This window comes from Macaca thibetana, chromosome 17 (assembly GCF_024542745.1).
Source record: "Macaca thibetana thibetana isolate TM-01 chromosome 17, ASM2454274v1, whole genome shotgun sequence".
NCBI lineage: Eukaryota > Metazoa > Chordata > Mammalia > Primates > Cercopithecidae > Macaca > Macaca thibetana.
In genome coordinates this window covers 86,966,946-86,990,251 of record NC_065594.1, presented here as the reverse complement: position 1 = coordinate 86,990,251, position 23,306 = coordinate 86,966,946, and the positions used below count along the sequence as shown (strand labels likewise).

General features: G+C 36.1%; 2 protein-coding genes and 1 non-coding gene across 4 annotated transcripts in view; all 3 read left to right on the top strand.

Annotated features, from left to right (window-relative positions):
- LOC126940541 (spermidine synthase-like) overlaps nt 1-23,306 on the top strand; it is an 829,579-nt gene that overhangs the window by 436,838 nt on the left and 369,435 nt on the right. The gene's annotated exons all lie outside the window — the stretch shown is intronic.
- NALF1 (NALCN channel auxiliary factor 1) overlaps nt 1-23,306 on the top strand; it is a 703,907-nt gene that overhangs the window by 545,620 nt on the left and 134,981 nt on the right. The window lies entirely within an intron of this gene.
- Nucleotides 866-934, top strand: LOC126940888 (small nucleolar RNA SNORD31). Its single transcript, XR_007720961.1, has one exon. It is a non-coding gene; the product is annotated as a small nucleolar RNA SNORD31 (small nucleolar RNA).

Genomic DNA, 23,306 nt, shown 5'->3' with positions numbered 1-23,306 from the left:
TGTGATGGAAACAGCATTAACAGGTCCAGTGTCTCAAACTGATACCACATTTGAAATGATTATTTTTGATAAGATGCCATTTAGGAGGACCCGGAGCTTTTTAGACACTTGAGAGGATGCGTTACAAAAGACATTACAGGCAGAATCTGTGTAGTTCTAGACATGGGGCCAGGAACAACCCATGGCAATTAGTGGAAACCAAAGTTCAGTTCAAGTTGAGTGCAACTTGTTAACCATGTAGAGATCTGAAAATGGCTGCTTTTTTATAGAAATAAAAATGGCAAAACATCTCAATCCTCAGAAAGCCATCTCACTAATTATTCCTGAAATCTGTTTTAAATACCTAGAACAAACTTGCTAAGCTTAGCTTTTCCTTCAACTCACAAAGCAAATTTAATGTTTCCAGTGGAGATCAGGATGTTCTTCTAGCAGGGAAAATTGCACAAACTACAAGGAAATGATTAATACTCATATCAATCTCTTGCAATGTTCTCATATTTTTTCTCAATATTCAGAAAAATAAAATTGCTTCTGTTCTGTTCCTTTAGCCAGGCTGTTCTCTTCAACTCATTAATTTATCTTGGAAACTCCACTTTTCAAATTTAAAGGCCCCTCATTAGGATGGTGAATATTGATGGGAAAAAGTAAAATGACTGCTTTACCCACAAAAATAAAAACATTTGCTATCCTTTTTTGATAAAGGTCTTCTAGATTTGCTTCGCCCACTTTAACTTTTTCTACATATCTTAAAATTCAGTGTGCAATCATATTTTCAATTTCTCCACATTTTGGACTTCCTTAGCTTATTTCTATTCACATAAATTCTTTTTTATAAATGTTGATAGGAAATACCATTCTTAATGATATCACCAGTGATGAGATGAATACTGCCCCTTTCTGATCAATATGCGTGAAAGATATTTTCTGAGCTGTGAGCTTGAAAAATAAAAATAATTTTTAAAAGATATAATAGCTCCTATTTGTTGAGAAAATCTTATTAATATAAATTCAGAGATATTCACAGCCAAAAAGAGCATGGGAGATCATAAGGTTATTAAGGTCATCTTATGCTTTTGTTATCTGAGGAAATCCTGCAATCGATAACAATGCAATGAGTGAGTTTGTCCTGTCGTAGATTGTTTTCACAGGGCCTGGGATAGCGTACTTGGTGAATGTCCATAAACCGACATTCTCTACTCAAAGGAGCCCTGTTCTTTCAACAGTAATGATGGAGGGATTATAGGAATCACTCCTGATTATCTCAAGATTTGCTTTTTATTACCCATTCTAGGTTCATCGTGATTAACTATTTAAGATCATTTAGGTCCCTTGACCTCATTCTCTGAAACTAAGGAGTTGATGCAAGGAAGTAAGAAAATGAGTCAAAGATTTGGAAGAAGTCCATTTGAAGTTGAGGGTTTTCCTGATTAACAGTGGAATGGGTCAAAAGAAGATTATTTTGTTGGTTACGTTTTTTTTTTGTTTGTTTGGTTGGTTTTGGTTTTTTGTGTGTTGGGGTGGCAGAAACTAAGGAAATAATTCCAAAGGAAAGGATTTTGATGGGGTGTTTTTCTCCTGAATTGTATAGTTTTCAGATTTATTTTAAAGGATTAAAATGGCCATATTTTCTTACCACCAGTCAATGTCTGTTTATTTGATATGAACATATTTAAAAGACCCCCTAGAGAAGTGTATATATAGCATATAATTAGCAAGTCAAAAGACTGGAGGTTACCTTTCCTAGAACATCCCTTCCATGTCTATACCTCAGTATACCATGGTTTTACCAAGAGGAATGAAGTTTATATCTGGTGCCTTGTTCTGTTCTTTAAGCTCCTGCTAAATACCTCAACTTTGGTGTGTCTCAAATACTTCAAATTTCAGCCCTTTAAATTGACCTTGTGGTCATTCCATTAACTCCAGCTTCTCCTCATTGGATTAGTGATGGCTCTTTTCACCCATTCACCTAAGTTGGAATCCAAGCATCATAGAAAGTCTGAAAGGGATCAGGGGAGTCTGAGGGGAGGTAGAATGTAGTGGCTAAATGTACAGGCAGTGGTGTTCAACTGCCTCTGAGCTCACCATTTACTGACTGCATGAACTTGGACAAGTAATTTAAACCTTACAATATTCCTATTTATTCATCTGTATAAGCTGATAATATTAGAACCTACCTTATATAGTTATGCATATTTAATGAATTAATGATTATCTTAAATATTTACATGTGTTTCTTTTTATATTTATGAACCTCTAAGAACAAGGCAGAAAAGAGCATACGCACTTTCTTCTCATATCTAATTAATCACCAATTTTTAACAAATATACTCCTTATATTGAGTCTTTATCTGTTCCATCCTGTTTATTCAGTGGTGTTCCTGGCTGTCAGTGCTTGAATTCAGGCTCTTGTCATATCTCCATCAAATATTGCAATTGTCATTTTATTAACCTTCCCACTTTTGGTCCTTCCCTGAATACATCCTTTATGCTCCTAGCTGAGTGATCTTCCAATATATTAATATACATCTAATCACAGCATTCTTCTGCCCCACATTCACCAGTTCAACATTCTTTTGTGACTCATGATTTTATCACTAACGCCCTCCACCCCAACCCTGATGGTTTTGATGGGATGTTTATGATGGCCAGAGGACCAGTTGGCCCAGCTCTAACTCTTGGCACATTCTCCCTCACATCTTTCAATCAAACAATGCTGAGAGACACCTGTCTCCATCTTTGAGCACCTTTTTAAAATATTAGGACAGTGACTTAGCAAACTGAATTCCCTGAACTCTGCTGCTTAACCAAAATTTTCCGGACAATCATAAGTCTATGTAGAAACATGTATGTAAGATGAGTCTTGGAAAAATAAATTCACTTACTTAAAAATTGACATACAAAGGGCAACAATTATACTGTATGCATTGTGCTTGCTTTATGCCATAGGTGGACCATGTCGATTGAATCTTTATTGTTGTTTTATGGATTTTACTTAAACCATTCTCTGTTAATGAACCTTTAGTTTGGCCCTATATTTTTGCTGTATGATCAATGTCACCATGAACATTCTTATGCATAGTCCTGCCTACATGTGCAAGAACATTTGTGGGAAAAATAGTAAAAGTAGAATCATTGTGGCAAAGGGTGTGAATGTTCAAAATGTTGATGAGTATTTCCAAGTTGCACTATCAAGAGGCAGCCCCAGTTTCTAGTCCTGTCACAATACATGAAAGTTTCCATTATTCCTCTCCTTCTGCTCAAAGTATAAAGTATATAGGCTTTTTAATTTAATGTGTAGAAATCTAAATTCCCTTCTGAAAGTCATACTTTATGAATGCTGTCTCTCTCCTAATATATTTTTAAGGTTTGAAAAAAGCGGTACTCATAACATGGCTCACCATAGAATGAATTACAGGTTTTTGCAATTTGCAAGCATTTAATAACTCAGTAACTTACAGAGCCATGTTAAGGCAGTGATACATTGCGTGCAAAAAGATATGAATACAAATTCTAGCTTACCATTTTATTTAAAGCAGAAATTGTACAATTGATAACAGGTGAAAATTTTCAGAAAGCTTTGTTATGTTTTGAATGATATTGACATATTTTTTTGAATGATATTCACATATTTTTTCAGAAAACTTTCATTTGTAAATAATTCCTTAGAACTTTTTTAATAAAATGAAACAAAATTAATAGAAAAAAAGATTATTTGCTTCCTTTGCTTTTTTCTGACAGAGTTCTTATGCTCAGTCGTATTTTATTATCATACTTGCATGCCTCTTATGGAAAGCAGTGATAGAAAAGCATGAGAATCTTCACTGATGCTATTGGATTTTGAATGCTTGCTTTCTAAGCATTTTTATTCCAAAAATTTAACATTTTAATGCTCTACTCAACTTGTTTGTTAGTTGGTTTTGTTTCTTTTCTTTAATTACCTTGGAAATTTGCTGACGTTTTATTTTTCAGAAAATTCTATATCTTATGTTTTAATGCTTTATTTTATCTCAATTTTATCTCATTGTTTTATCTCAGTTTTTCTAGATAATTCCCAGATGTCTTTGTGGTGTGGATATTATAATTTAATTATTTTTAATAAGTTATTGTTTACATATTATAAACATTCATATGTTATATGCTACTATTTCTTATAATAGTCTAGTATATGCTCTTAATATTAAGTTAAGAATTAAAGGTCTAAATCAAACTAGAAATGTAATCTGTTCTGCACATTTCTTACTCCTTCCAAATTAAGATTGAACATTGTGTTTTAGAATCAGAATTTGGGGATAGATTGGTTTTAAAACTTGCATCTAAAGATTATTCCCAGGAATTTTACATGTCTTTAAACCTCTAATTTGTTTAAACCTCCCATATATAAAGTTGTTATAGACAAAATGGATAAAAGTCAATACCTCTCTCAATGGGATCATAGAATGGTTTTATTAAAAATCGGTGATTGGCACCCCAGTACAGATGTGCTTTAGTGATAGTTTATTAAAGATGTATGAAAATGTATTGTTAGACACATATGCGTGTCTCAATAAATGATTTTATGCATGGGTTGTCTAACTCTTGAAAATAGTTTTTTACAATCTTGATTCTGCTTCTAGATAATCTTTCATTTTGCTAAGTTTTGTCACAGATGATAAAAGAGTAAGTGTAAAACTAAGTATTATTTGAGTTCTTGCAAAATCAGAATTACAGTCTTGGTTACTAATGTTTCCACAATAGTGTTAGGCAAGTTGTATATCTACTAAATAGCAATCAATAGTTTTTCTCATTTCCTAGAAAAGATCTTTCATTTACATTTCTAAAAATATGTTTAAGTGTTTGGTTTTCAGTAGTTCCCATGTATTGCTTATTGTGATCATTGCAATGATGACTTAATTGAAGATTTAGGTGTTATTCTTTGACCAGAGTATATGTAAAATTAGACAGCCGGTTGCAAGTAAGTCAGCAATAAGCAGAAGTGGATTCTTAAAAACAGAAAACTACAGCTTTAAGTCCTAAGACTTAAGATATTTTGGGCTTCAATTCATTTATCATTTTTATTGGAAAGAGATATGCTCATTTTTACTACTTTGGAAGAAAGAAGCCAAAAACAAAAATAATTTTAAGCAAAGAGAGATGCTAAACACTTAAAAAACCCTGCTCAGTAAAAATAGAGAGGCAAGCTGAGCATAGAAAAGAACTGCAAAAATGTTCGTGGCTCACTCTTGGTAAGGGTGAAAGACCTAAAAGGATTACGTTTCAATTTCTCATATAGAAAACACTTATTCAAAAGAAAATCTAAAAAGAAAAGGAAAACCCAAAAAGGTACCTTGGAAATTGCATTTGCTCAGTGCCAATATGAAATTGCCTGTAGTTTTTATGTATTTTACATTTTATGACAAAGTAAGTATCCAAGAGAAAGCACTGAAGGTAGATTATAAAAGACTTTCCAAGTCAGTAAGAGAAAGCTACACATGCAACAAGAAAATATTATTGTTTAAATATCCAGTGAAAAGCAGTGTTTTAACAAAGTGAGTTTGGCTACATCCATCACATGGGTATGGGATGAGTATTAGAAGGTAATATTTAGTGCAGAGAGTCCAGCTCAGAGGGATAAGGGTGAAGCTGAGTACATCTTTATATTTTTATAGGAAATTTATATTTATAAGAAAACATAAAGAATGTATTACTGTATACAAATGAAGAGTAGTGGAATTCTTTAATTCTTTCACTTTTTAAATTTTGATACAAAGAAAGGGCATTCAGAAAGTAGCCAATATGAAAGAAAAGGTCATATTTTGAATTTTGTTCAAGTCGAATTTAAAGTGAGAACTGAGAATTCTTAGAGTAGTTAACTGTTGGAGCATGTTGTGAGAATCCACAGGGTAACAACCCCTTTAGGAGTATTCGGGTTGGTATTTTCATAGAAAAATGAAGGAGCACAGTGAAAATGCTTTCAGATTCATTACCTTATTCCACCACCACCAGATGACAACTTTATGGCTTTGATTCCACTATTTGAACTGTGTGAGCTTTCATTCATCGATTCATTTCTCAATTCAGCTAATCTTCTCAAGTGCCTATTAAGTGTTTTGCATTGTGCTATGCATTGAAGATGCTAGCAGTTAATAAACAGGATTCCTTCCAGGGCAGAGAGTCTAATGGGAAACATAAATGGATGAAAGACAATGAAACCCTGTGGGATGAGCTCAGTGGCCAACAAAGTGTCCACCTAAACAAGACTAGGGCAGGAGGAAGTTTTCAAGAGAAAATTATGTTAATGCTGAGATAATTGGAATAGGACTCTTGCAGAGGAAGAGTCAAGAGTATATTCTACTCAAGGGAGGGTCATGTATGAGGGAGTAGGAGACAGATGGGATAAAATTGTTCAATGTAGGATCTAAAGGAAAGTAAATCTTTCTGAAGAATCAAGATGAGGATGGAACTAGGGAGAAGAGAACAGGGAGTATAGACAGTGGTGCAAAATAAAACTAAGAAGGTCTAAGTAGGGGCACTCCCAGAGTCTCATTAAGAAATTAGCACATTATCCTAAGGCAAGGAAAAAAATGGAAGAACTCGCATTTGTAGCAGATTATTCAGACCATTAGGTGGAAAGCGCATTCCAGAAGGCCAGCTGGGAGCCTAAAGCCTCATTAGAAAGTGATCCTGGAGTTCTAGGACGAGATGCCTATGGCCTTTGCAGGGGTAGGGATCGTGGGGCTGGAGAGAAACAGAGTAGACTTGAGAGATGTTTAGAAAATGGTCAGGTGGTAAATCACAGTCAGTGACTTGCTGTTGTACTTTTTTGTTTCCTTGTTCTAATTTTGCTTTAAAGTTATTTTAAGTTGTAGTTACTGTGAACCAAAAGTATCTGAGACAGGTCTCCACCAATTTACAATGTTTGTCTTGCCAAAATTAAGGACGCACCCCTGACACATCCTCAGGATATCCTGACAACATGTGTCCAAGGTTTGGGAGACATAGCTTGGTTTTATACATTTTAGGGAGACATGAAACATCCATCAATATGTGTAAGATGTACATTGGTTTAGTCTGGAAAGGCAGACAGCTTGAAGTGGAGGCCTGCAGGTCATAGGTAGATAATAGACAAAAGGTTGCATTCTTTTGAATCATTGATCAGCCTTTCACTAAATACACAATTTACATGTGAGAGGAGGCTAGAGGAATACTCACTTTTGCCTTAGACAGGCTCAGTGAATCTACATTTCTACATAAGCAATAGGGTAGAGAAAACAATCAGATACACATTTGTCTCAGGTGAGCAGAGGGATGACTTTGAGTTCTGTCCTTTGTCCTGCATCTGTGAAGACAGGCTACCAGTTTACATTGCCAGGGTGAAATCCAACAGAATTGTTTTAGGGTAAAGATCTTGAGGTCCACAAGGAATTTTCTTGTGGACAAATTGTGAGGGAGGTATGTGGTTATTTTTCATTGTTGTTGTCTGTTTGTTTTTAATCTTTGTAGCTATCTTATTGAGGAATAAGTTGGAGGTGGGTTTGCCTGACATAGTTCCCTGCTTGACGTTTCCCTTTGGTGTAGTGATTTTGAGGTCCAGAAATTTATTTTCCTATCACATTATGATTAGTGTCTTTTCAATCTGAAAACTCATGCCTTGAGTCCTGGAAAACACATTGTTGTTTAAAAAAAAAAAATCCTCTTTCTTTTTCCCTGTGTTCTATATTTTTGGGAGTTTCATGAGTTGGTTATCTCCTATTCTTGATCCTGTTCTTGGTCATTTCTTTTGCTTTTTTTTTTTTCTTTGTTGCTTTCTAGAGATTTCTCCATTTTATCTTCCAAGTATTCTATTTTTAAAAAATTCCAACAATTACATTTTAAATTTCCAAGAGATCTTCTTCTCTAGTTTATTCACAATACTTAGTGTTTATGTTATGTTGACAATTTCCCCAAGATTTCCTTTCTTGGTTTATTTTGCTTTCAGTCTCTTTATGTAGGGAGCTTTCCTCAAATATCTTGTGATACTTATTATTACTTAGTTAAGAGTAAGGCACTTAAATAGCGGATTGGATAATTTTATATTGGTAGATGAGAATTTTCACATCTTTCCAGAGTTCTCTGTGCAAATTCCCCAGAGTGGCCACTAACTTGAGTTAAGCTTTCTTACTCTGCTAGGTCAGTTACCCCTTCTCCATTTCCTTTTATTTCTTCATGTGTTGTGATTCCAGGTTTTAGATCTCTCTTAATTTCACAAAAGATGTAGGGTTCTACTCTAATTTTCCTTGACGTTATTACTATGATTTCTAAGTACAGAAAACAGTTTTGGAAATGTCTAATTTTGCAGTCTTAAACCAAATGTCTGCTGTTCAATAATTTTTAGGCTTTTATTGAACGCTTTTTGGGAGACTCTATTGTGATGATTTAGCTCATTAATTATTTTTATCATATCATTATGAAATATAATGTAATTTAATACATGATTAAATACAGTTTAGTGTTAAGAAAATCCTTTTGTCTAATGGACTACAGTCTTTACATCTAAGCCAGTAAAACTCTGTGTACAAAAATGAATACTTTATTAATTAGAAAGTTTAAAAGTTCTGAGATACTAGGTGTTTTAAGAGCTGACAGTTTTCAAATTGAAGAAACAATATCAATCCTTTTAATTTTTAGATAGCCCTAGAACTGACATACAGTTTTAATGGTAGTTAAACTTGATGGTAAACATGCTTATCTTTAAAAGAAGCATGCTGGGATGGAACAGGAATTATCTTTCTGTACAAGACATCCTTTACTGTTCCTTTTATAATGTAGACTGTAGATGAAGTACCTTCAAGCAAAAAAAAAAAAAAAAAAAAAAAAAAAATTACAAACAGTACTGATAGTGGAGACGGGAACAGCTGAGGAGCTATCTCATTTCTTGGGGAAAAAAAATGTGTTATAACGTCATTCAGGATATTTGGCCAGCTCTGAGTTTCTTTTCTTAACAAGTTGATACCTTTTTTTCCTAGCCATATTTTCTAATGTCTCACTAGTCTTTTCACTCATGTGTGGTCTTAAATAATCCAGATGGCTTGGCACTATGACTCCCATCTATAATCCCAGCACTTTGGGAGGCCAAGGCGGGTGGATCATCTGATGTCAGGAGGTTGAGACCAGCCTGACCAACATGATGAAACTCCATCTCTACTAAAAATACAAAAATTAGCCAGGCGTGGTGGCGGGCGCCTGTAGTCCCAGTTACTTGGGAGGCTGAGACAGGAGAGTCACTTGAACGCAGGAGGCAGACGTTGCAGTGAGCCAAGATCACGCTATTGCACTCCAGCCTGGGCAACAGACTGAGACTCCATCTAAAATAATAATAATAATAATAATAATAAATGATTTTATTATGTTTTGTGATAAAGTGGTTGATATGTGTCCATAACTCAATATACAAAGAAAACCAAGATTTTATTGTTGTTCCTCTTCTAGTTATTTTTAGCATTATTTTCATATCAAGAGTATCACCTTTCTACTTTATATTTCATGTAATGAAATTTATGGTAATACTTTGGTGATACTTTGATGTAAAGACATTATTGGTGTAAAGAAAACTACTTATTTTTTTCAATGTTTTAGGAGAAATCACTTTTTTTTTTTTTTTTTTTTGATGGCATCTCGCTCCATCTCCCTGGCTGGAGTATACTGGCATGATCTTGGCTCACTGCAACCTCCTCCTACCGAGTTCAAGCGATTCTCCTGCCTCAGCCTCCCAAGTAGCTAGGTGCCCGCCACCATGCCTGGCTAATTTTTGCATTTTTAGTAGAGACGGGGTTTCACCATGTTGGCGAGGCTGGTCTTGAACTCCTGACCTAAAGTGATCCACCTGCCTCGGCCTCCCAAATTGCTGAAATTACAGACATGAGCCACCGCATCCAGCCCAGAAGTTACATCTTATTACCTCAAGTATCCAGACATTAAAAACTAAACACACACACACACACACACACACACACACACACACACACAAAAAAAACAAAACCTAACACAACATTTGCATACCACCTTATTGGTAGCACCATGTGGAACTGGCATCTGGGGTGTTTGAGCTAATACATCAGAGTATTCTGCTTTTAAAATGAAGAAATAAAATAGCTATAAAGAACTGCTTGAAAGGAATTTTCGCTACTGTAAAACTTTGAGGACAAATATTAGAATTTTAAAATTATTTAAAAGAAAATACTCTGTACTACCACCAACATGAAGTTGAAATTTAAGCTACATACTAACCAAATCCATTAAATAAGCAATGTGCTTTTAGAGAATTTACCATGTGTTCCAACTATATTATAGTCTGTTCTCTGGTGAGCAAAATGTTAATTGAGACTCAGAATTGAGAATAATCACACAAAATGGGGCTGATTCTATCTGCTAACCACCAGTCTCTACATTAAGTTTAAGCCGCACTGCCTCGTATTTGAATGTGTTCTTCAGCTCAACCTTCCTTGCACCTGTTCCTCCCGTGAACCTTCATGTAGACCTCTTACGAGGATAATGCTAGTTCATTAAATGTGAGCTCACATTTTCCCAATGTGTATGGGAACTCTGACTTTTCTTGCCTGTGTATGATTCTTATTTGCCTCAGGACTTTTCTCAGAATTTTAAGAAAAGTAAAATGGTAGTGATCACACTCGGGCATTCAGAAGTAGGAATAGTTTTGGTCATAACTCAAGTGGTCAAGAACTCTGTATGCCAGTGAATGTGACAGAGAAATCAGAAGAGATGAATGACATCATACTGAAATCCACTTTGTCCAAGTCTTCTGTTTCTAACCTCTTCTGTGTACAGAGAAAGTATGTCACCAAAGACAAGTGTTCCTTTTGCTCATTGTTGTATTGCTTATTCATTCATCATTTTTTGAGGGACTACCAGGTTTCAAACAGACAGAAAAACGAGTAAGATGATGTACTCACCATTAATGAGCTGCCTGCTTCGTTAAAAGTAGAGTTAAATAGATAAATAGACATGTATATTTATATTGTAATAGTGCCGTTGTAGAAGACAGATACACAAGCAGACAAAACTTATTTGATCTACAGCTCAAATGCCTTCCATTGAATTAGAAATCAAATAAACTGAACACCTCAAATAATGTTTTTCAGGAATTAAAATAATGAGCAGATAAGACAGAGTTGAAGCCTGAAGAGCCTCCTAAGGCAGGAAAAAGGAATGTCTGGCTGCCCATTTGCAGGCATTGTCTTGAGAAAAACAACCTATAGGTTATCTCTGCTCTAGCAGGCCATCCTTTTGCTAATGTCAGTCATGTTGCAATTCATCTGTGGTTAATAGTTTTCATATTCAGGATTGATTTTTCAGGAGAGACATTGGCTTGATTTCATTGCAATTGAGGTTGAATATATTTTCAATCACTATTTGAGCACTTGTATTTCTTTTGTGCCAAATTATTGTTTCGTGCCCTTTATCCACTAATTTTTACAAACATAGACAGTATATTTATAATTCATTGAAAACTACTGGTAATTTTGCATAGGGTTACCAATATTTCTCAATGTCTTTTTAAAATTTTGGCTATGATTGCTACGGACATTCAAGAACTAAAGTGTAGATAAGCATAGATACAAAATACAAAAAAGTGATACAGAAATTTAATGAGATTTCCAGTGATTTCCTGGGTACAAAATAATGGAGGAATGCAATGCCATTAGTACTTGTATTTATTCCCCCCCACACACACCCAATACACTGGTATTATACTAAGGGTGTCGCATGACGTATTTTATAATATTAATGGCTCTATAGAAGATAATCATGACAGCATTAATGCTAGTTGTAAATTACATCACAAGTTACGGTCCAATATATCACTTTGAGGTAATTAACTGCCCATGATCATGAATCATAGCAAGATTATATATCCACTTACAATATTTGTATTAAGTGAACACAGATTTTCTTTAAGTGTATTGTAAGTACTCTTTAGCAGTTAGTCACAAAACCATTTTATTTGTGTTAAAGATGACTTAATCCTCTTAATTGTTAAAGGGTGAATTGTCCTTAGTGCCACAAAGAATGATAAAGAACAGTAAAGGCTTAAGACTGATTCAATTTCCTTGTTCAATTTTCTGTTATCCATTTCAATGCCATTATAGCACTAACAACTTTTTTTTTTTTTTTTAATAAAAAAGGAATCATCCAGCTACTCAGGAAGCTGAGGCAGGAGAATCGCTTGAACCCGGGAGGCGGAGATTGCAGTGAGCCAAGGTCACACCACACCACTGCACTCCAGCCTGGGTGACAGAGCGAGGCTCAGTCTCAAAAAAAAAAAAAAAAAAAAAAAAAAAAAAAAAAAAAAAAAGGGAATCATCCAAATGAATCAATTAAATGAAAAAATGAATCAGAAAATATGATCCTCACTTTAAGTTAGTTTTTCCTGCCTAATTCAGGGATGCCATCCTGATGATAGTGCCTGGTAGTCAATTAAACTATAACTTTCTTCTTTCCCTCTCTATTCTTTCATATCTGTGCCAAGTAATAGACATCTTGGGATCTATAATGTAGATAATACTGTTGTCATGGCAAACTGAACAGAAAACAAAACATTCTTCCTCATTAGTAAGGGGAAAGGGGGATCGCTACGCACAACGGAAGCCCAGGGCCACTGGTTCTCCAGTGTGGCTGCATATTGAGCTTAAAAATTGTGGATGCTGGTACCACCCCCACAGGCTTCTTATTTAACTGGTTCTTGTTTAAGGGTATGCAGTGTGGACACTGGGATTTCCATCCTCCCTAGGTGAGTCTAATGGCAGTAAAGGTTGTGAATAACTGGTCTAAGGTTTTACGCTTCATTCACCTGTGGGCACGCTTTCCATTAAAATGATTAAGAGTCCCGGAAATAGCATGGCTTTGATTAGAAGAATGGGCACATCTGCCTTAGAAGTAAATGGACTTAGAAATATGAAAACATGTTATTTTATTAAAAGAAACATGTAGAGTCAGGCATTTCAGTTGAGACTTCCTGTAGCAAAAACGTGTTTTGAATTTTTGTTGTTGTTGTTTTGTTTTGTTTTTTTGAGAAAAGCTCTCACTTTGTCACTGCGGCTGAACGGCAGTGGTGCGCTCACTGCAAACCCAACCTCCCGGGCTCAAGCCATTCTGCCACCTCAGCCTCCAAAGTAACTAAGACTACAGGCAGGCACCATCATACTCAGCTAATTTCGTTTATTTTTTGTAGAGACAGGGTCTCACCACATTGCCCAGATGGGTTTCAAACTTCTGGGCTCAAGCAGTCCGCTCCCTTCAGCCTCCAAAGTGCTGAGATTACAGGCGTGAGCCATCTTGCCTGGCTAACATGGTACTTTGGCAAACAAGTTACTCTAAATTCTTATGGTAAAAATATCAGGTAACATTTTTTTTCTACCAGTTTTTTATTGAAAATAAAATATCATTCTTTTTTATTGTGGCCACAGTTGCTGTTAACAGAACATGATCGGAGCCACTTCCTTTGATCCTCAAAATGGTAAATGACAGTTTATTCAACCCTAAGTGTTTGCAAATCACTGAACTATCAGATTTCATTATTAATACCAAATCATTACTGATACCAAATAATAACAAAATCATTGCCAGAATTCAGACATAAAAATTACAGTGGAACCCGACGGTGGGCTTTGACTGTTGCTATACAATCCTCAAGTCTGTTACATCAGCCGCAGATGGGAGGTGGGAACGTCTTTGTGATTTGGTTCCATTACCACGGTCCAATAGCAATCATGTCATTGTGAGAAGTCATATCATGTTGTTTTTGTGGTTGTCACTTTTGTCTGCCTTGTGGCTTTTCTTTGGTTTCGAAGAAGAAAGAACTCTTTGAGTTATAATAAATAATTATGGGATAATTTTAAATTTATAATTCTAGAAATTTTCAAACACATATAAAGAAGTAAGAATGGAACTAACGCGTTTTTATTCACATATCACCAATCTTCAGTAGTTATCAACATTCTGCCATTCTTATTTAGTTTGTACCTCCACCCACTCCCCTCACCCCTAGTTGATTTCTTATTATTTTACAGTGTTTAAGGTAAAAATTACATCCATCAAAATGCGTACATCTTAGCAGTACCATTTTGACAAATGGATGTTCTGGTGTAACCTACACATTTCCACAACATAAAGCACTTTATCTTCCAAAGGGTCTCCCTCTTATTACTTCCCACTCAGTCCTCAAACTCCAGAGTCAGTTTTCTACCTTTCTTATGTTTCTACCTTGGATTATTTCTCCTTTTCTAGAATTTTAGATGTAAAGAAATATGCAGTATATATATATTTGTGTGTCGGACTTTTGCTCAGTGTAAAGTCTGTAAGATTCATTCATGTTGTTTTAAGTGTCACTACTTCATTCCCTTTTATGGCTGTACAGTATTCAGTGAGACCATGTGGGTTAGTCTGGCAGTGCCATGACATTGTTCAGGACTCAGGCTCTTTTCTGCCACCCTCACTGTGTCAGAGTTAGAATTTCATGGAGTACAAGCATTATCCTCTCATGACAACATCTAAAGCATAAGCAGATGAGTTTAAAGACTTTGAGATTTTTAACTTCATATGAGTAAATACAATTAGCACTTGAATAAATAAAAAAAAGGTTGTGGATATAATGATGCCATTTGTTTTAGAAATGCCATTATTGCATAAGCAATCAGCATTTTTAACTTCAGCATTTTAATTACCAAAACAACCTTTACTCTGAAGTTTCTCAAGAAGGAACTGATAAATATGAGATTTTATGACTTATTATGTTGTTTTCTTTAATGCAATCAGCCTAAAGAGAGTGAAGAAAAAAATATGCTTTTTTGGGGGTCTCTAAAGCAAAGTGCTGGACACATTGTACAGATGTTGTGAGTGTCTCTCACTCTGCAAGGAGTTGTGATTTACTAACTTACAACCAGCTAATTGGGGAGTGTGAGGCTATAACTATAAGGAGTAAGCAGAAGTTTGAATGGAAATATTGATTTTGTTCAAGCAACTGTTATTCTGAAAACTATTGGTCACATTCATTTTAAGAGCTTATTATCACCATACATACTGAAAAACCTCATTTGGTTATTGTCATTTTATATTAGAAAAAAGACTCCAACAAGACCTCCTAAGACTTTTGCATTTATTTTCCAGGAGTTAGCCTGTGTTCATAATTACTTAATGGTCTTTAGTGTGTTCACAGAATAATAACAACAGTGGTAAATAATACGTAACATTTGCATAGAGCTACCAAGGTGGCGAGGCCCTGAACTCTGTCTAGCAGTTGACATTCTTATCGTTGCCGTCTCATTGACACTGCTCCTTTGGCTGACCAAGATCTTGTGGATGTACTTTCTCACTTAACTGTCTCCTTTAATTGGATTTTTTTTCTCCTGCTCTTAAGTGTAATTATTATCCACATATTTTAAGAAGCAGTAGACTAGGAATGAGAAAATAAAATTTCAGGTCTTGGATCCACATTTTAAACATTTATGGTGAATGTCATTAAACCTCTCAAGCTGTTTCTGCAGTTATACAATGAGCATGTTCATAGTTTCTTTGTTAATTCCACAGATTGCTGTCGTTATCAGTTGAGATAACACATGCAAGTTCTTTAAAGTAAAATGCAAGCTCGAGACACTGCACTTACTATGCTGAATTCAGTGAATTTGTCTACTTTTACAATTCCATCTCTCATTTATTTGTTGATGACTCCTAAATTCAAAACTAAATACTTTAAAACTTTTGGCCCAAATTCCAATCTTTACTTTCAGAACTTACATGTCTATATTCATTATTACCTCAAATTCAATACCAAACAACCAGTTGTGACAGTCAGAGCACATGAAGGTGGTCAGATGGAAACAGAAGCTGCCTAATTTAAGAAGAGTGATGCTCCCTGAATGTAGATCTACAATATTAAGAATATTAATGAAACCAAATTGGATTTTTAAACTCACAGTTATCCACTTGTATCACTCCTGAATCATATAGGCTAAATGATATGGTTCAAATGATATGCTGAGAAGAAATTATAATTCGGTCTCTAATTATTTCTACATCTTGAATGAGAAACTGAACACAGAGAAAGAGATTATATTTGGATTGATTTTGCAAAAGTACTCTGACATTGAATAATAAATTAAGGAAATACTTTCAGACATAGTTACTAAAAATACAGTAGTATTTAGACTGCTCAACTATTTGAATATCTCCTAGAAAAAAAAAAACTCAGTCTGCTAAAAGATAGTATCTGCTATATTTTTGAGTGGCCTTTTTCTAAATTAAATTGTTCAGGAGGTTAAAAAAACAAATAAAAAAAATTTCTTAAAGAGAATACTTAATCCTTCATGAGTTTTGTCCCTTAATGTGGCCATAGGCTATGTAATTGTGTCACAGGAATGGGACTGTGGAAAAAAAAAATCTACATTGGTTTTGGAGTTTGCAATAATGAAAATGGGATGGTGTTGAGTTCACGAGTCTTACAGCTTTTAGGAACTTGAAAAATCTGATTGAAACATTTCAGATTTGTTTTACTCTATAGCTATAATAACAAACATCTAAAACATGAAGAGGAAATTAAAATAACACTATATATGGCACAAATATTCTGATGTTTTTATTGATTAACTTATACAATTTACGCTGAAGTATAATATACCTATAGAAAAGTGAATAAAACATACATTGTATATAGCTTGATGTGTTTTTTCTCTTGCTCTTCCATCATTTGATCTTGTAAATTATTTTATTTTATACTTTTGTGATGTGGATTTAATATCCACAATATATAAAGAAATCCTACAGCTCAACAACAAAAAAATACCAAAGATGGGCAAAGAACTTACATAGACATTTCTCCAAAGAAGATACACAAATGGCCAACAAACACATGAAAAAAAAGCTTAAAACCATCAGGCATTAAGGAAGTCAAATAAAAATGACAGTGAGGCACCACTTCATACCCACCAGTATAGCTATAACAAAAATCAAACAACAATAACAAAATAAAATAGATGGTGACCAGCGTGGATGAGGACATGGAGCACGTCATGCAAGTTCAACTCAAGGCCTAGGTCACAAGTTGGCAAACTACAGCCTGAAAACGAAATCTAGCGCACAACTTGGTTTTTGCACAGTCTTCAAGCTAAGAATGTTTTTTACATGTTTAAAATGTGTAGTCAGGCGCGGTGGCTCAAGCCTGTAATCCCAGCACTTTGGGAGGCCGAGGCGGGTGAATCACGAGGTCAGGAGATCGAGACCATCCTGGCTAGCACGGTGAAATCCCGTCCCTACTAAAAATACAAAAAATTACCCGGGCGTGGTGGCGGGCTCCTGTAGTCCCAGCTACTCAGGAGGCTGAGTCAGGATACTGGCGGGAACCCGGGAGGTGGAGCTTGCAGTGAGCCGAGATCCGGCCACTGCACTCCAGCCTGGGCGACAGAGCAAGACTCCATCTCAAAAAAAAAAAAAAAAAAAAAGGTGTGTGTGTGACAGAGAGAGAAAGAGAGAGCAATCATATGTGGCAAGAAATCTTATGTGGCCTGGAGTCCCTAAAAGATTTACTATTTGGTACTTAGTTTTGCCCTGGCAGGCACATTAGTTGGGGGAGGATCACCTTGATCCAATGAAGATTCAATTATTTTGAACATAGGTTTGTAGGTTTATTTTATTTTTAATTGGATCTATTTTGGGTTAGCTTTGAGGTCTTCACCAGATGTCATTCTCTTTGCTAGATCCTAAACTGATATTTTCGCCTCCCATTTCCATTGGAGCCCCCAGTGTTGTCATTTATCACCCTCTTGGATACCAGTTATTGCTCATTTTATCCACCACTACATCACAGCGTATAATTCAGCAAATTCTTCAGGCAAACATGGAAGGAAAAAAAAGACAAAAACACTTTGAAATGAAGGGCTCACTGCTAGGCCTTGACTCTCTTTAAGATTTGGGGCCTTCAAATCCTCACTTCCTTAGTAGCCCTCTGTCTTAGTCTGTTTTCTGTCGCTCGTAACAGAAGACTTGAAACTGGGTAACTTATAAAGAAAAGGAATTGATTTCTTAGAGTTATGGAGGCTGGGAAGTCCAGGGTTCAGGGACAGCGTCTGGTGGGAAGTCTCCTTCTGGTGTGGACTCTGCAGAGTCCCCAGGGACACAGGGCATCACATGGTGCAGGGGCTGAGCTTGCCAGCTCAAGTCTCTCTTCTTATAAAGCCACCAGTCCCACTCCCGTGATAATGCATTAATCCATTAACCTGTCAGTCCATTAGTTCATGAATAGATTAATCCATTTATGAGAGAAGAGCTCTCATGACCCAGTCACCTCTTGAAGGCCCCACCTCTAATACTGCCTCATTAAGGATTGAGTTTCAACGTGAGTTTGAAAGGGACAAACATTCAAACCATAGCACCCTCGGATTGTGTAAATAGGTTGTTTTTTCAGCTTTTCTAGTTGTTCTTGGCTGTAGGGTTGATCTCTTAAAGGCCAATCCACCACAGCTGTTAGGATGTGAAATACCAGAGTTTTTCTTACTGTTTTTGTTTGTTTGCTTATTTTTACTGTCCAAAATATGTGAGAATAACGCATATCAAATATAGACCATTATAACAGTGGTCAAAACATGTTAATTCAAGAAGGAACTATAGAAAAAAATGCTATAAAATAAAGGAAATAAGTACATTCTAATAAATAATTATGTAGAAGTAGGTAATAAAATTAGTTCAGGACATATAATCCCACAAAATATTCTCATTTTCAGATGAGGAAAAATGCAGATGAGACGATAATCCCTTTCAGGTTTGCATAGTAAGTAATCTCAGAGGAAAATCTAAAACAGGTTTTGCTTTTGTTATTTTTTGGTTTCTCTTTATAGCACTTTTGTTGTCCACGTTTTGGAGGGTACTACTTTGTGTTACTGATTATATTTCAATAATTTTAACAGCTGCCTATATTTTGTACTACATTGAAAGCCATTGCTTTCTCTTTTTCACTTTTTAATTCTTAATATCAGATTGCTGAGTGGCCCTTTGTTTTGGTTTATGAATTAATGAATACACAAATGACTAAATCCCTGGATGGATGTTGAACAGGCTGTATCTGGAATACAGCGGCACAGTGAGTAACCACAAAAGTAAATTGAGGATTTATGGTGGGGAACTAGACTTCAGTAGCCTTGGTTAAATATTTTAGGGATAAATTTGTACATAAAATGAAAAACATAATTTACAGTACAACATACATAATAAAAAAGAGGAATATAGAGAAACAAGGAAATATTGCAAGATTGGTTGGGTATTTTGCAAACTCTGAATTCCAGCATTCCATTTTCTATTGTAACCTGATAGATTTAAGAATGCGTAAGAAACATTTGTTACGTAATGTGAACTGAATGTATTTAACAGCACCTGAATTTTGATTGTTCTAAATATTTATTCTTCCAGCTTTGAGGGATTTATTAAAATAAATTAGCATTTGAACAGTTAATCTGTTCCTCTCGTTCAGCTAATACATTTTAAACCTGCCAGAGGTAGGTAAACCTTCATGAATATTAGACATTTCAACAAGCTATTTATTAAGTCAATTGCACTGTTTTTCAGTGTCATTTAGATGCAGTACTTTTATATTTCATTCCATGACCCATCAATAAGGAAATGGCAATTTCTAAAATGTTCAAATAGAGTGAAATTTTAGCTTACAGTTAAAATTTAAGATGAAAATATTATTTTTCTAGTTTTTATTACAACCAAGTGTGGATACTTTGGAAATGGCAGTACATACACAAGTATACTTGTAACGTATGCTCATTTTCTGTCGTTTATAAATAATGCAAATATTAACATGAATCATTCTAATTATCCAAATGAACTTAATTAAAGCAACACTGTGAATGATAACTCACCTTGTTTAATGAAACTAGCACATCTGATTAAATCTTGGCCCTGAGGCTGCAAATGCAGGGAATAAATATTCGTATCATGTGTTTATCCTGGTTTGGAAATTTTCTAGATCAGTTTAAAACCTGGCTCTCTCACTGAGTAGAGATGAGAGAACAGGACTGTAGCTGGAATAATGATCAGAACAGGAACTTTGGATATTGTATTTTTAATTTTTTAGCACCATAGCCTTTAATCCTATAACCTCAAGTTCCTGAAACCTTGCCAGACAGTGGTTAAGAATGGATTCAGGGCCGGGCGCGGTGGCTCAAGCCTGTAATCCCAGCACTTTGGGAGGCCGAGACGGGCGGATCACGAGGTCAGGAGATCGAGACCATCCTGGCTAACACGGTGAAACCCCGTCTCTACTAAAAAATACAAAAAACTAGCCGGGCGAGGTGGCGGGGGCCTGTAGTCCCAGCTACTCAGGAGGCTGAGACAGGAGAATGGCCCGAACCCGGGAGGCGGAGCTTGCAGTGAGCTGAGATCCGGCCGCTGCACTCCAGCCTGGGCGACAGAGCGAGACTCCGTCTCAAAAAAAAAAAAAAAAGAAAAGAATGGATTCAGTTGGTATTTATGTCCAAATTTTGGGAACTTATGACCACATACTGTCCCAAGGGGACCTTCAGTCCCCTGCATATCTTAAGGGAATTCCCAGGGAGTATCTTCTGTGGACTAGGAAACAATACCTTCTTTCCGTAAATATCAGTCTCCGAGAACAGGAACAAGGACACTTTATAGAAATGACTGATGCTCAGGTTGGGGCAAGGAAAATGCAGGGTAAGCCTGAAGTTTCTTGTGGCTGCAGAAAACGAGGTGTTCAAACAGGAAGGGGTGTGTTCAAAGAAAGCCAGATGAACCGGAGAAGTTCCCAGGGACAAAGTAGGACAATTAAGCAATCAAACAATGACAGAATTGGATTATAATTCATGGAACAACAAGAAAAATCCAAGACAACAATGTTATTCAAATACGTAATTGAATAAATAAACCAATAAATAAGGAACAGTTCTTCCTTACCTATGGGTTCAAGTAATATGTGTAGAAGAAATAGGTGAAATTTAAAATTGCTCTTTGTCAGTGTGACAGTAATAATTGTTGCAGGAAAGATCCACTTATGAATTGGAAAATCGGTCAGTGAAAGTTTAAGGAAAAATAGGATGTTAGTGTAGCCTCAAAGTATATCCTTCTTATTTATTTATTTATTTATTATGTTTTTGAGACAGAGTCTTGCTCTGTCACCCAGGCTGGAGTGCAGTGGCACGATCTCACTCACTGCTACCTCCGCCTCCTGGGTTGGTTCAAGCAATTCTCCTGCCTCAGCCTCCCAAATAGCTAGGATTACAGGCATGCCCCACCATGCCCAGCTAATTTTTGTATTTTTAGTAGAGATGGGGTTTCGCCATGTTGGCCAGGCTGGTCGTGAACTCCTGACCTCGTGATCCACCCGCCTTGGCCTCCTAAAGTGCTGGGATTACAGGCATGAGCCACCGGGCCTGGTGATTATAAAAAATAATAACTTTACTGTGGAGGATCCCAGCGTGCACCCATTAACCACATGATCAAAGTTAATATCACCAATAATAAAACATCACCTCATGACCTTCCAATCCGATATGCTGAGAATGACAACCTGTCACTGCTATGGGAGTCTTGCCAAATGTCAGTCAAAGCATGAAAAAGTATCAGTCAAAACCCAAATGAGAGCTATTCTACAAAGTAACTGACCAGTGCTCATCAAAAGTGTCAAGATCATGAAAGATAAAGAAAGAATGAAAATTGCTGCTGATTGAGAATAAGACATACATAAAAACTAAATAGAGTATAGGATCCTAGGTTGGATCCCAGAGCAGAAAAAGAACATTAGGGGGGGAAATAAGGTAAAATTTGGATAGACTCTCATATTTAAGAGTGTTACACAAATTTTAATTACTCATTTTTGAGAATTGCACTGTAGTTATGTAAGTTGTTATCATTAGGGAAAGCTGGGCGAACAGTATATTAAAAAATTCTGGACTATTTTTGTAAATATCTATAAATCTAAAATTATTTCAAAAGAAACAGTGAAATAAAGAAACATATGTGTGGCCAGGTGCAGTGGCTCATGCCTGTAATCCCAACACTTTAGGAGGCCGAGGCAGGTGGATCTCGAGGTCAGGAGTTCGAGACCAGCCTGACCACGATGGTGAAACCCCATCTCTACTAAAAATACAAAAACTAGCTGGGTGAGTTGGTGTGTGGCTGTAATCCCAGCTACTAAGGAGGCTGAGGTGGGAGAATTGCTTGAACACGGGAGGTGGAAGTTACAGTGAGCCAAGATTGCATCACTGGACTCCAGCCTGGGCAACAGAGTAAGACTCTGTCTCAATAATAAATAAATAAATAAATAAATAAATAAATAAAAAACATGTATATGTCTGCGCGTGTGTGTGTGTGTGTGTCTTTGTTATATATATATATATATATATATATATTTTTTTTTTTTTTTTTTTTTTGAGATGGAGTGTCTCTCTGTCGCCCAGGCTGGAGTGCAGTGGCCTGATCTCTGCTCACTGCAAGCTCTGCCTCCCAGGTTCACGCCATTCTACTGCCTCAGCCTCCCTAGTAGCTGGGACTACAGGTGCCCGCCACCATGCCTGGCTAATTTTTTGTATTTTTTAGTAAAGATGGGATTTTACCATGTTAGCCAGGATGGTCTCGATCTCCTGACCTCGTGATCCACCCGTCTCAGCCTCCCAAGTGTGTGTGTATTTCTTGACTCATTACAATAAAAGCCTGATCTATTAAATTTGCCCAAACTTCAACGCAAAAATATAGAAGTGGTTTTGAATACACTATGGGAGATATTTGGGTGGACAACAGATGACTATTACTGTAAGATGTGCTCCCTTTGATGGTTCAGGAGCTCTTCACAGAATTAGGTAACAGTATTTGACCTGTGTGAATCTATGAAAATATTTATAAATATATCTTGTTGCTCATTTTACTCCTAAAGTATGTACAGTCAACATCCACATGGCTATAATCTATTCAACAGTAATTCATTTAGTCTGCTCCATATTGCCTTCTGTTAAATAACTTAAGAAGTCATTATTAAAATATAAAAATAAGCCTGATTATTAAGGTAGAAAATTAAGCAGTAAGTGGGTTTAACTTCAGTTTGAATTATATCTGTCGGGCTGGGCCTCCTTTCAAATTTCTGATCAGTCACTCTGACAGTCATTGTCTTTCTCCAAAAATTCTTGGAACCTTGATTTTGTTTTATTTCTTTGTTTTAATTACATTTTCTGAAATCTAGCCTTTGGGGAACTGGCTGCCTTCATGGTTAAAATGAAAGCTAAAGTTTGGCCCCCTCCTTTTAATATTCTGAGATCAGATATCCTTCCCTT